This window comes from Canis lupus, chromosome 18 (assembly GCF_048164855.1).
Source record: "Canis lupus baileyi chromosome 18, mCanLup2.hap1, whole genome shotgun sequence".
In the NCBI taxonomy this organism is placed as follows: Eukaryota; Metazoa; Chordata; class Mammalia; order Carnivora; family Canidae; genus Canis; species Canis lupus.
In genome coordinates, this window is record NC_132855.1 from 34210600 (window position 1) to 34223079 (window position 12480).

Here is a 12480-nt window from a genome sequence, read left to right on the forward strand (position 1 = left end):
TAGGAGTTTACAGGGGTTATGACAGAAATATTCTGAAAGGCATTAAAAAGAGCTATAATTAATTTTGCTAGATAAAGGTGAGTGACTGAAAAGTTTAGGGGTCACACAGGTATGGAGAAGATCAGATCTTATTTTGGAACATTGATCTAGTCCAGTGTATGGAAATGGAGCTGATATGGGAATGTAGGTGGAAATAGGTTAATAAGCTAAAAAGGAAGAATTTCAAATGTATGAAAAACTTAATGCTCAAAATAAGAGTTGGCTTTCATTTCATGTCATGATCTGACCTGAGTGAAGAGGCATAGATTGGCTTAGTAAGGAAATGGACTCTATCCTCATTGCATTCGCTCAAAAAGTCATCTTTTCTCACATGGATGACTTCAGTGTCTTAACAACTGTAGCTCCCACAAATTCACCCTCTTTTTCATTCTCAGTACAGTGAAGCGAAGGAATTTTACCTTCCTAATGTGAGAAATCCAATATGCGTTCCTCCACCTCTCAAAAAAATTTAAGTAGATTTCCATTCTTTATAGGATATAATATAAACTCCATAGTATAGTGTATGGTGTCTGTGATATTCCTTGTCTTTCACCCTGCACTATTGCTTCCACTTTCAACCTTGTACTTCAGCCATTCCAAACCTGTTTACTATGCACGTGACCTTGCATATAATATTCCTTCTGAATAGACTACTTTCCCCTACCACCATGTTATTTACTCAGTGAGTGTCTCTTGAGACCAGTTTGATCATCATATTCTTTATGGAGAGTTTCTCTGACCTTCTATCTTGCTTATGGCATTTCTCATCTCTACTACTGTTGTTTCTTATGTTCCCTTTATTTGCTGGGGTTAAAATATTTGGTCAAATCTCTTTTCCTCACTAGGTGAACATTTTAGAGAACAGGTGTTGCATCATATTTTTATATTTAAATAAAATTTTTGGTTGGAGATTTTTTCATTTTGGCATTTACCAGCAGTTCTAGGCTCAAACATCCTTCCTCATCTCTAAAAAAAAAATCACTGTAAATAGATCAATGTCAATTGTCTGAATTGATTTTACTCTAGCTTTTAAACACATTTCCAAATTGAAAAAACATATTGTCCAGAAAGGATAGAGATGAAAGAGTTTATATAAAACAAATCAGTGTAGTGATCAGTTCACTCTTTTGGAAACTATAGGATATTTTCATATCTTTCAGCATCATTTCATCATTTTGCTTTGATGTCTCCAGAAATTTTTAGAAAAAAATCTGTTATTTCTATAATCCAATGTTCAGTTCACTTGTAGGCTTGCATCATAATTTGTTTCAATCTCAATTTAGGACCTTCCTCTACCAGCACATTTATAAAACTGGGACATCTGCTACTATTGGACACTCAGGCCTATGCAAGAGCCAGCTGCAGCATACATTATTTATTTGAACAGCTGGTTGATTTGTAAGTCTTTAAAAATTCTCCCTTCAAAAGCATAATAGTATGATTTTTTTGTTTTATATTTCCCTTTTTTTGGTAATTGATTTCCTATGTATACAAGTTTCTATGAAGAAGACCTGGATAATTAAAACAATAACAGTAAGAAATCTGAGAAACAATGACATCCACACTAAACAAATTGAATTTAAAAAGGGCATAGCATTGTTTTATGTTCTGGAAGGTGCACTTATTTAAATATCTAACTTAAAGGTAAAAAAAGACCTTGGAATATTTTTATTTATACAGGTACTAAAACTGACACATTAAAAATATGCATAGCCAAATAACAAGCAAAATTTTAATAGGTAAGCTTTGAACATTTATTATTTTTTAATTGGTTCCTACACATTTTACCAAAAACTGAATTATTCTTAAATCCTACACATTTTAAATCCTAAAAATCTAGGAATTAAAATTAGAATCAACAATATTTTTCAAACTGAATATATTCCTCTTTCTGAAATGGCAAGTTTTTTCTTTTTTCTTTTGAACTAAAGGATAATATTGAAAACAAACTGCTATAAAGTAGCTTATGTAAATATATTTATCCTGCATAATTTTTCAGGATGTTCACTGAGACACAGAGGATGAGAAAAGCCTTCTGAGAATTTCTTCTAAAAATTCACATATATAATACAAACCACACAAAAAGCACTAGTGGTCTTTCACTACACCATGTTGTCATATAAACACCTACTTATTTGCAGCACATTTATTTATATTGTTAATTAGCTGAAGCTTAGATCCTGAAACAGTGGCTTTGATGGTTGATTTATCTGGATCACACATCCACATTATGGGTTATTAGGATAAGTGTCATATTGAGGCAACTGGGGGGCTTAGTTGAGTGTTCACCTCTTGGTTTTGACTCAGCTTGTGATCTCAGGATTGTGGGATGGAGTCCCAAGTCAAGCTCTACACTCAGTGCAAGTCTGCTTGAGATTCTCTGCCTTTCCCCTTGCCCCTGGCCCTTCTTACTCTCTTTCTCTCTGAAAATAGTATTTAAACCATTGATTTCTGATTATATGCAAAAAAAATGAGAAATTTTATTAGCATTACTACTGTTTGCTCAATGGCATATAATGTATAGTCAATTATGGGCTATTCTATTTTGTAATTATTTCTTAAGAGCAACTCATGATTATTATAGATATGGAAAATAGGGAATTATTAAAGGAAAACACAAAAAGTCACTTTTTATCTTATGATATATCTTTAATAAAGTATCATATAGTTTATGTTCTTAAGAAAACTTTCATTTAACATATTTTAAGCATTTTCCCATACCACTGATAACTTTCTATAGTAAAATATTTTTAAGGCATGCATAGTATTGAATCATCAAAATAATTTTCAGTTTACTTAGCCAGATACCTATATTTGAACATTTAAGTTGTTTATAGACATTTGCTATTATAACTAACTCAGTAGAAACATTGTTAAAAATCTCTCATTCCATGATAAAATCCTTATACATTGCTATGATGGACAAAGGACACATCCGTTCTAAGCAATATTGATACTGTTGATGTGCTCACTAGAATTTTTGTACCTGTTTTTGCTCTTAATGAGAGTCACAGATTATACTTTAGTAAATAAATATATGTTAACAGTATACAAATTTTTAAAAGTATCTCAAGAATAGATAGCATATAAACCTAAAAATCAGGACTCTTCCAATCTCACTACTTGGGTATATAAACAAAAAAGTTCTAAGCAATTAAAAGCCCTACCAGATGTATAAGATGATGTTTTGCTCCCAAACTCACTTATACCTTGAAGTGTTATTTTTTTAACCCAGTCTTTTATTATTATTATTAATAGAATATACTTTCCCATTCATTCCATTTTTTTCCCCTCAGCTAACTTTGAAGTTTACATACTTTATATTTGTTCCTTTAATGTTTGCTATTAAAATGTATTACTAACCTGGGTCTATGATTAGTACCTTTACTGGTTTCCCAAAGAATACAAGTATTATACAGGGCAGTAACACTGACCACCCCTCTCCTGACGCAAATATTTTTGTCCAGTATTTTATTATCATTGTTCCATATGGTAAAAATTGATTTAGTTTTGCATATTTATTTACCATTTTTTCTCAGTATTTCTCTTGCATCTCCAACATTTCTTTTCCTCATTCCTGAAATTTCCATTTCAAATATGTGTTATTCTGTATCTTTTAAGTACCTCTCCTACATCCATATTCTGTAAGTGTTGCAGGATTTCCTTTTTTCATAGTTAACATTTTTTCAGTGGCTTTATCATCATCTATAGTAAGAGCCTTGCAGACCCAGTGTTTCTCAGAAAGTATGGTTAATTGATCATCAGTGTCCTTTGATTTCAGCCTACTTTTGTGAAGGTCATATCTTTTCAGCTATTCAGAGGGGATAAGCTTACTTTACACAGCTCTCAGTCACATTCTGGTTTTAAGATTTCTTGGATCCATACTGTCTCAATCACACTTTTTTTTTCTTCCCCAGCCTTAATCTGCCCCACCCTCCCGCCCCACACACACTCGGTAAATAATCTAATGGAATACATGCAAAAGGAGAATGTCTAGAGTTTAATTCTATCAGAATCATTCATTTATATAGCTCAGCCTGTTTCAGGCAGTAATGGAATTTTTCAGTGTTTCATTTTTCCAAATAATAAAACCTGATTCAGAGTATAACAGTATGAAACACCGTTGTATATTTTCCTTTTTTTTTGTATATTTTCCTATTACTCTTTTGTTTAATTGAATATTTTTATCATATTATGGTGGTACATAGCAATAGAGGAGCAACTATCTACCATGTTACTTGGAAGTCTTCAAACTAAAATTCTGTGGATAACCTCTGAAACATCAAACTAGTGGAGCTCCCAAAATAAATAGCATTTTGATTTTTCTTTCTGTGTTTTGTCGTCTCTCTCCTAATCTTACAAACTTTTAGGTATAGCATTCTTCATAAAATTTCTCAATACATTACATTAACTTTTTAAATTCCAATATCTACCTCTTTCTCAACTCTAAGTTTTGTAATCTGTCCATGATATCTGTTCTGAAATTCAATTTTACCTGTCCAGAATTTTGTTGAAGACCTACATCCACTTATTTATTTTATGGCTTCTCAACCTTAATATATTCAAATTCTAATTCTCTTATTTTTGGCCTATTTCATTTACTTTCCTTCTTGCCATTTATAATCTGTTTGATATTCTTTTCTGCTTCACAGAGTCAAAATATTAGAATTGATTTTGTAGTATACTTTTGTTTGGATTCCAAAGACCTACTAATGCTGTATGTTCAAAGTTTTTTTTTTTTTTTCTGTATGTTCAAAGTCTTTTTTTCTCTGTACTCATCTTCCTAGATACCATTATTGCTGCTCATTTCATCATTATATTTAACTTATTAAGGAATAAAAGGCTTCAAATTAGCTCCCAAATACCTGACTGTCCCCTTAAAGTCACCTCCAGGCACACTAAAATACATTTTCTTCATCATATACACATTTTGACTTCAAATTTTTGTTTATGTAACTTTAGCCCTAATAAATTCAATTTCTTACAGGCTTTGCTATTAAAACCATGGCCAGATAGATACTAATCACAGCACAGCAAATGTAGTTATGAACTATTCCTGATCCTCCAGGGAATACACTTTCTACTTTTTTTTAAATTCCAAGAAATATATATATATATATAATATATATTTAATATATATAAAATAATATTTTATATAAAAATAATATTTTTATGCATCTAGCTTTACCTGTAAGATTCTAGAATACTGTTGCTCAATATAGTTGCAATTTGCCATATTTGGCTTTTGAGCACTTGAAATATAATTGAGATGTGCTATAAATGTAAAATATATACCAAATTTTGATGACTTAGTATGGGGAGAAAATAATGTAATGTCTTAATAACCTTTTATAGTAAATCATAACAGTTTCAAATATGCTGCAGCTTGTAGCACATACATAAAAAATGTTTGTAGAGATGTTTACTACATTAATATTGTATCAATTTTGAGGTCGCATAGTTTCCAGCAAAACAGTCTAGTTGAAAGGATACCTGGGGCACCTGGGTAGCTCAGTCAGTTAAGCATTTGGCTCTTGATTTTGACTCAGGTCATGATCTCAGGGTTGTGAGATCAAACACCACATTGAGCTCTGCACTGGGCATGGAGACTGCTTAGGATTCTTTCTCTCCCTAACCCTCTGTCCCTGCATATCCATCTCTCTAAATACAAAAGAAGGAAGGAAATGTAGATCATCTTGGAGGATAGAGATTCTTTTTTACTGTTTTCTATGTACACGACAAACTAACTGAAGCATCCTTCCAAGCTTGAGATCCTCCCTAGTTTTTCATAAGACTTAGGGTGACCTTGAGGTGGAACAGTATTTAGGAGCAATAACTAGTTAAATCCTATTTTTGATGCCTGAAAGAACCATGCAGCTCCTTACATAATAGTCAGGAACTAAATGAGACCCCAAGATTATCTAGGGAAGCAAGCGTTATTTTATAATGATCCATTTTGGTTGCATTGTGTTGCATGAAGTCATGGCTTTGGTTTATGATGCAGGGAATGTTGACAATATGTCATAGACACATTCTGAAATTGGACTTGTGTCTTCTGGTATAAATGACCTTGCAGCACATTGATAGACTTTCTCCCCTCCTCTAAACCCGGGAGCACAGCAGTGTCCACTTGAATGGCAAATTGTGATAAAGTAGCAGGAGCAAAATTGCATAGCATAATCACTGCAATTTTTTATTGAATTGAGCCCTTTGCTCTTTCTCTTGACAGAACAGCTTATTGAATGTGTGTGTGGAAAACAAAGACAGTAAAGAAAAATACCTTTCTCTTTTCTTTCATTCTTTTTTTTCTTTTTTTCTTTTTTCTTTTTTTTTTTGCCTGAGAATAGAATAGAAAATCTGTCTACTTCCAGAGTGCATTTCCTAAGTGGGAGAACATTTCAGGTACAAACAGACTCCTTAGAAATATCATAAAACTGTGCCGCTCAAGGGCAATTCAGTGACTGATGAAGCCTCTATCTGGCAGTCCAGTCAGCTTGAACAATGGAAGTTTCTTGTGTCCTTTATTCCTGGAAAATGGAGAAATTCCACCAACTAATACGTTTTTTTTTTTTCATCAAAAAGGAGAAAGGATTTTAACAGATGGTTAATGTTTTATTTTGTACATTTAATAATAAAAGTCTGTCAGCTGTAGGTTGAAGTTTTATAATGAACATAATTTAAGAGTGAATCAGTTCAGAATTTAAGATAGAAATTGACTTTGGCAGTTTCTAGGTTTAAATCATAGTTTTAGCATGGATGGGATTGAGAATGAGTCTTCCAGACTTTTTTTTTAGAAAATTTAATGATCTTGGAAAATAAAATCCTGAAGTATTTTATTTCATAGATTCTTTGTTTTAAAACCAGGAAATGGTATCTATCACAAAAATGTTTTGGTGAAATTTGTTAATAGATTAAATGCCTCAATTTTCAGACATTGGATTTTCCTATTATTTGGTGTTTTTGTTATTACCCATTCCAGTAGATGATATATTCTGATATAATAGATATTTTCATGTATATTATAATTTCAGCTCATTCTACTTATGAAGGCTAGGCTACTGACATATATATTTAACTATTCTTTTTTTTTTTTTTTAACTATTCTTATAAAGAGTACAAATTGAAGTGAATATCAATGGTCTTTGTAAAATTTTATTTCCTCCTAAATATGATTTTTTATTAAAAATTAGAAACATATTTTGGAATTATATATAATGATCTTTAACATCAATTATGATATTAACTGGTTTTCCAGAAGTTATTTAGCATGAATACCATTTTATAAAGCATTTTATTCTGGAATTTTTCCAAGGCAAGGAGGAGAAATTATATTACACTTCAAGCTTGGCACAGTCTTAGTATATTTTATAGGAAAATACCTTATTTGGCAGAATAGCTTGAAAAGGCTGGCAGATATTTATTCTCACTTATTCTCTGGGAATTCCCTACTATCCACTCAAATTTTCTTTATTACTGATAAATCTTAAATGCCAATTGATAAGGTCTTATCTCAAAGACAGTTGGAGTTAGAACAGTTGGAGCTACTAAGAAACTAAAATTGAACCACTCTTAAATACCCATTAGTTGTCTTCCACATTTCCCTTTTATTGGCATTCCAATATATATTTGCTAATTGAATGAGACAATTTATTATTGAGCAGTGATGTAAAATTAAGAATTCAAAAGAGAGGGACAGTAAGAAGAGCAGAAGGTATGGATTTCATATCACCCTTTCACTGTATCCCCAAAGCCTCTTGCTTTATATATTTATATGCTTCTCACAATTTCATCTCTCAGTGTCTAGGGCTGAGATCTTACTTGCAGCTAGGAATACTATAGTAGGTTACAACATTTTGGAGTATCTCAATGCTCTTGTCTTTAATTCAGTTAAGTGAGTAACATGTAAAGAAGAATTAGAAGGCATATTACAAAGTTATAAAAGATAACATTTACTCAAATATTGATAAGGTTCATATCATATAAAGAAAAGTTAAAATACCACCTTATTTTATCCAATTTACTAATTCATAAAATACCATCAATTTTAATAACTACTGTATTTTGTTTTTAGGTTCAAATCTTATTAAGGTATGCATTATGCAAGTAAAATGGAAATATCTTTTTTTTTATGGGATTTATACAAACAACCTAAAGTTTTAAATGGGTTCTTAAACCAAAAAAGTGAAATTAATGTTATTTCAATTATTATATCCCTATATAAAGTTATTTGTACCTGATTTTCTACCATCTGTTTGATATATTAAAACTCCCTACTGACTTATAAATTCTAATTTGAAAAAGAAATACTAATAGATAATTTCCTCATGATTCCTCATTTCTCTTCCTAATCAGTGTTAATGAACAGAAACCATGTTTTATTGCCCATCCTGTGTCTTTTGTATCAAAAGTGCCAGTTCCTGATGGTCCAATTCACATAGGATTCTTATTCCTCTGAATTTCTTTCTCAAATTCTGTCCTTAAGCTTGCTTCCTTACATCACTGAAGCATGTTTCCTTTCCTGCAAGCTCAGTTCCATTCTCATCCTGGAAGGATACAGTTGCTGCAAATGTCCCTGCTGCTGCTGTTTGGGCACTGATGGGCTCCTGCTGTTTTGGCATAAATGTTGCATTTACACACTGAGAATAGTTGGCATTTGGGAGAACTGTTATCATGAAGACAATGAATTCATGAACCAGAGTGTGTTTTTGTGTTTTATATTCTATTTTTCATTCATTTACTGTCTATTGTTTGGTGCCTCAAATAAGCATGACTTATTTTCACACTTTTATTTATAGAGCATAGTGCACTTTCAGGTATGCATCCCAGCAGATTTTATTTTCCTGTGAGGTTGTGTTATCCAGTCTATATTTGTCACTTTTTTACTATTTTTGTTCGTGTTTAGAAGATATATGTGCAGCTGAAAAGCTCAGATTTGGGAAAAGACATACTTAGTTTTTAAACTGAGCATCATGCCTTCATCTGTGATATCAGAAAAATTATTCCATAATTAGTTTTACCATGTAGAAATGAGAATAATACTACCTTTTCTTTCAAAATTCTTGTGATGACTAAATTGAGTAACACATCTAATATATACAGCACCAGGAAGATTTTGAGCAAATTTTAATATCCCTTCTATTCCAGAATTTTATTAAAATTTCTAAATTAATAACTGATGGGGATAAAATAAGGTTTATCTAAGTTGGTCCTTGGTAGCTTTGGTAAATAAATTCTGCATAGGCCCCTCATTCTAAACTGATTTGCTTGCCATTAAAAAGTTTTTTTTAGTGTAGTTGACACATGAGGTTACATTAGTTTCAGTTGTAAAACGTCATGATTTAGCTTCTCTGTATGTAATGCTATGCCTGCCACAAATGTAGCTACCATCTGTCACTATAGAGGGCTAGTACAATGCCATTGACTATCATCTCTATGCTGTGCCTTTTAGTGGCTTACACATTCCATAACTGGGAAACCTTTATCTCCTACACCCCTTCATTCATTTTCCTAAGTACTACAGCATGAGCTAAGAACCCAGATCAACTGAAGTTATCAAAGTATGGAATATGCCTAAAGTAGGGTTAAATTTGACCAAGACAAGGCTGGTATTAAAAATCTCACTTTGTTAAGCACTTTGTTTCACATATTTTAAAGGGACCGAGAAATCTATCCTGCACACAAGGTATTCTTCCCAATAAATATGCCTCATTCTCATCTACTTCCCTAAAATATAATGTAAGTTGACCTTGCTTTTATAGGCATAAATATTTTCAGAATGGATGATAATAGGGTATTATTAGTAAATTCATAGCACAATGTGAATTATTTTATTAGAATATTTTATAGGGTGGAAATAACCTGGACTAAGAAAAAACCAGATAAATATGATCCTAATGTATGAGTTTTTCAATTAAGAAAATACAGTAAAATTGATCAGAAGTCTGATTCATCGTAAAGCAATTCTAAAGACAGTAGTGTATCATTACTGTGCCACTTAGCTCCAGCCTTACAGACATTTAGTAAAATTAAGGGTCCTATTCTATATACATAAGAAATGACACCAAAATCGTTATCATGTGCTCCACCTTTTAGGTAATAGATAATGCTGTAAGAATAGTGACACTTTGTTAAGGAACCAATTCCACTATATACGAGGAAGAGGCTTTACTCTTCATTCAAGGTAGGAAATAGAGGAAGGCTTTGGAAATAATGGAGGAAGGACCATACTCCAATCTCAAGTCCAGGTTGCAGTTTTTGAGAATTGGGTCTGTCGAGGCAAAATGAGTAACTGTCATGGGATTACTTTCAGCTATCCTAGTATTTTATTAAGGTAAAGGCTGTGTATAGGTGTGTGTGTGTGTGTGTGTGTGTGTGTGTGTGTGAAAGAGAGAGAGAAAGAAAGAATGAATGTATGAGTGTGTAAGCCTAGTGAGTTTGACCAGCTTGAATAAGACTGGAATTATAGAAAAAAGTGATTGGAGCTCTCACATATATACATTTGACACATTTCCAAAGTTCTTGGCTCTTTTCAGGAAATACTCTTGAATTTCCTCAGATTTGACATAGATTTGCTAGGCTTCTAATTCAGTAGGTATTTTATCTACCCTCATCTTCAGGAAATATCTTGTATCTTAGAGCCTTGTCTTTGGAATGAAAATGGATTCCTAATGTTTATATGAGTGGAATTACCTGAAAGAGGGAAGACACTTATGAAAGGTAATAAGTGTTTTACAGAGAAATAAAACATACACATGTAGTATATATGTGTAGATATATGTAAATATATATGATATATGGAGAGGTGGAGGGGGAAGTGTGGGGGGAGGGATAAAGAAAGTGAGAGGGATAGGGAGAAGGAAAGAGGAAAGGAGGGAGAGAGAAAGAGGAATTGATACACACAACTATAAAGGCTGACAAGTCCCAAAATAAGCAGTTGGAAAGCTGGTGCCCCACCAGAGCTGATGTGTAGTTCTATCCTGAAGGACGATAGCCTTGAGACTCAGGAAGAGCCTTGGTTTCAATTGGAGTCCAAAGGTAGGGGGAAAAAAACTGGTGTTACAAGCTCTAGGCAGTGAGGTAGATATTCTGGTATTCTGAGGAAGGTTAGGCTTTTTGTTCTATTCAAGCCTTAAACTGAAAAAGTAAGCCCCCTCACATTAAAGAGAGCCATCAGCTTTACTTATTCTACTGATTCACATGTGAAACTCATCTAAAAACACCCTTATGGACACACTTAGAATAAAAATTGACCAATGTCTGGGCACCCTGTGGCCCAGTCAAATTGATATGTAAAATTAACCATCACAAAAGATGAGAATAACTTCAAATTCTTAACCAATTGGGCAACTGAATTTGCAGAATAAACAAGTGGCCCAAAATTTAAGGAGAAATGGAGCCTGTAGAGTAGATGAGAGAACTTCACCTTGGGTAAATTCAACTGCACATTGGTAAGAAGAGCTCAGCTAGAAGAGTTGATGAAATGGTAAAGGCCTATTATGGGCTGGTGGAGTATTGTGAAACCCCTGTGGATTTCAGAAATTGGTGGAATTCTTGGACTCTTACTCTAGAAATCTCACTGTGTGCTCACAGAAAAATTGGAAAGAGCTCTAAGAAATATTCACTGTGATCCACGGCCTGAAGAAGAATAGTAACTGTGTAGTAGAGGTAAGAATCTCTGCTGGAGCTTTCTCATTTTCTCCTTCAGAATAAGTCTTAATCTATGGTGGAAGAACAACAGGAATGGCTGCCATTGGGATGTGAGTGAACATTCACTGCTGCAGGGGTAAAGAAATAAGAAAAATTCAACTCCTGTGGGAGAGGAGGGATTACCCAGTGGACCCCAAACTACAACTGGGTGAGAGACAAAATGACTGTAAGACATATACCAGAGACATACTGCATATCAAAAAATAGTGCTTAATCAGAAGAGCATATATTTATACATCTCATCCTTTACTACTCTCTTAGAGAAGCCTAGCAAATGTTGAATACTGCTAAAAAGACAAGAGAACCACAAGCAAAGAAACCCTTCTCTGAAGCACAATGTAAAGGGAAGATCTAAAATCATAATTACCAGTCTTTGCTCTTGTAACCATCCCCACTATAGACATAAGCTATCTTTGCAGAAGATTGAAATTTATGAAGGAAACTTGAAACTTCCTAGATTTAGAAAATATTTTTATGATATATTCAAAAATTAGGTACATTTCACAAAAATACATATAGAATCTGTATGCTAAAATTATAAATAGTAAAAATTATTGATTATAAAAAATCAAGGGATATATAAATGGTAATGTATTCAGTGTTCATGGATTAGAAGATACAACCTTGATTTTTAAGATGTAAATCTCTGCAAATATATTCAGTGTAATCCCTGTCAAAATTTTAGCAATGTTTTTATTGATATCAGCACAATGACTCCAAAATTCATATAAGTAC

General features: G+C 32.9%; 1 protein-coding gene across 1 annotated transcript in view; it reads left to right on the top strand.

Moving 5' to 3' along the window:
• The window catches only part of LOC140609364 (fructose-bisphosphate aldolase A-like), a 96757-nt gene that overhangs the window by 32145 nt on the left and 52132 nt on the right, over positions 1–12480 (top strand).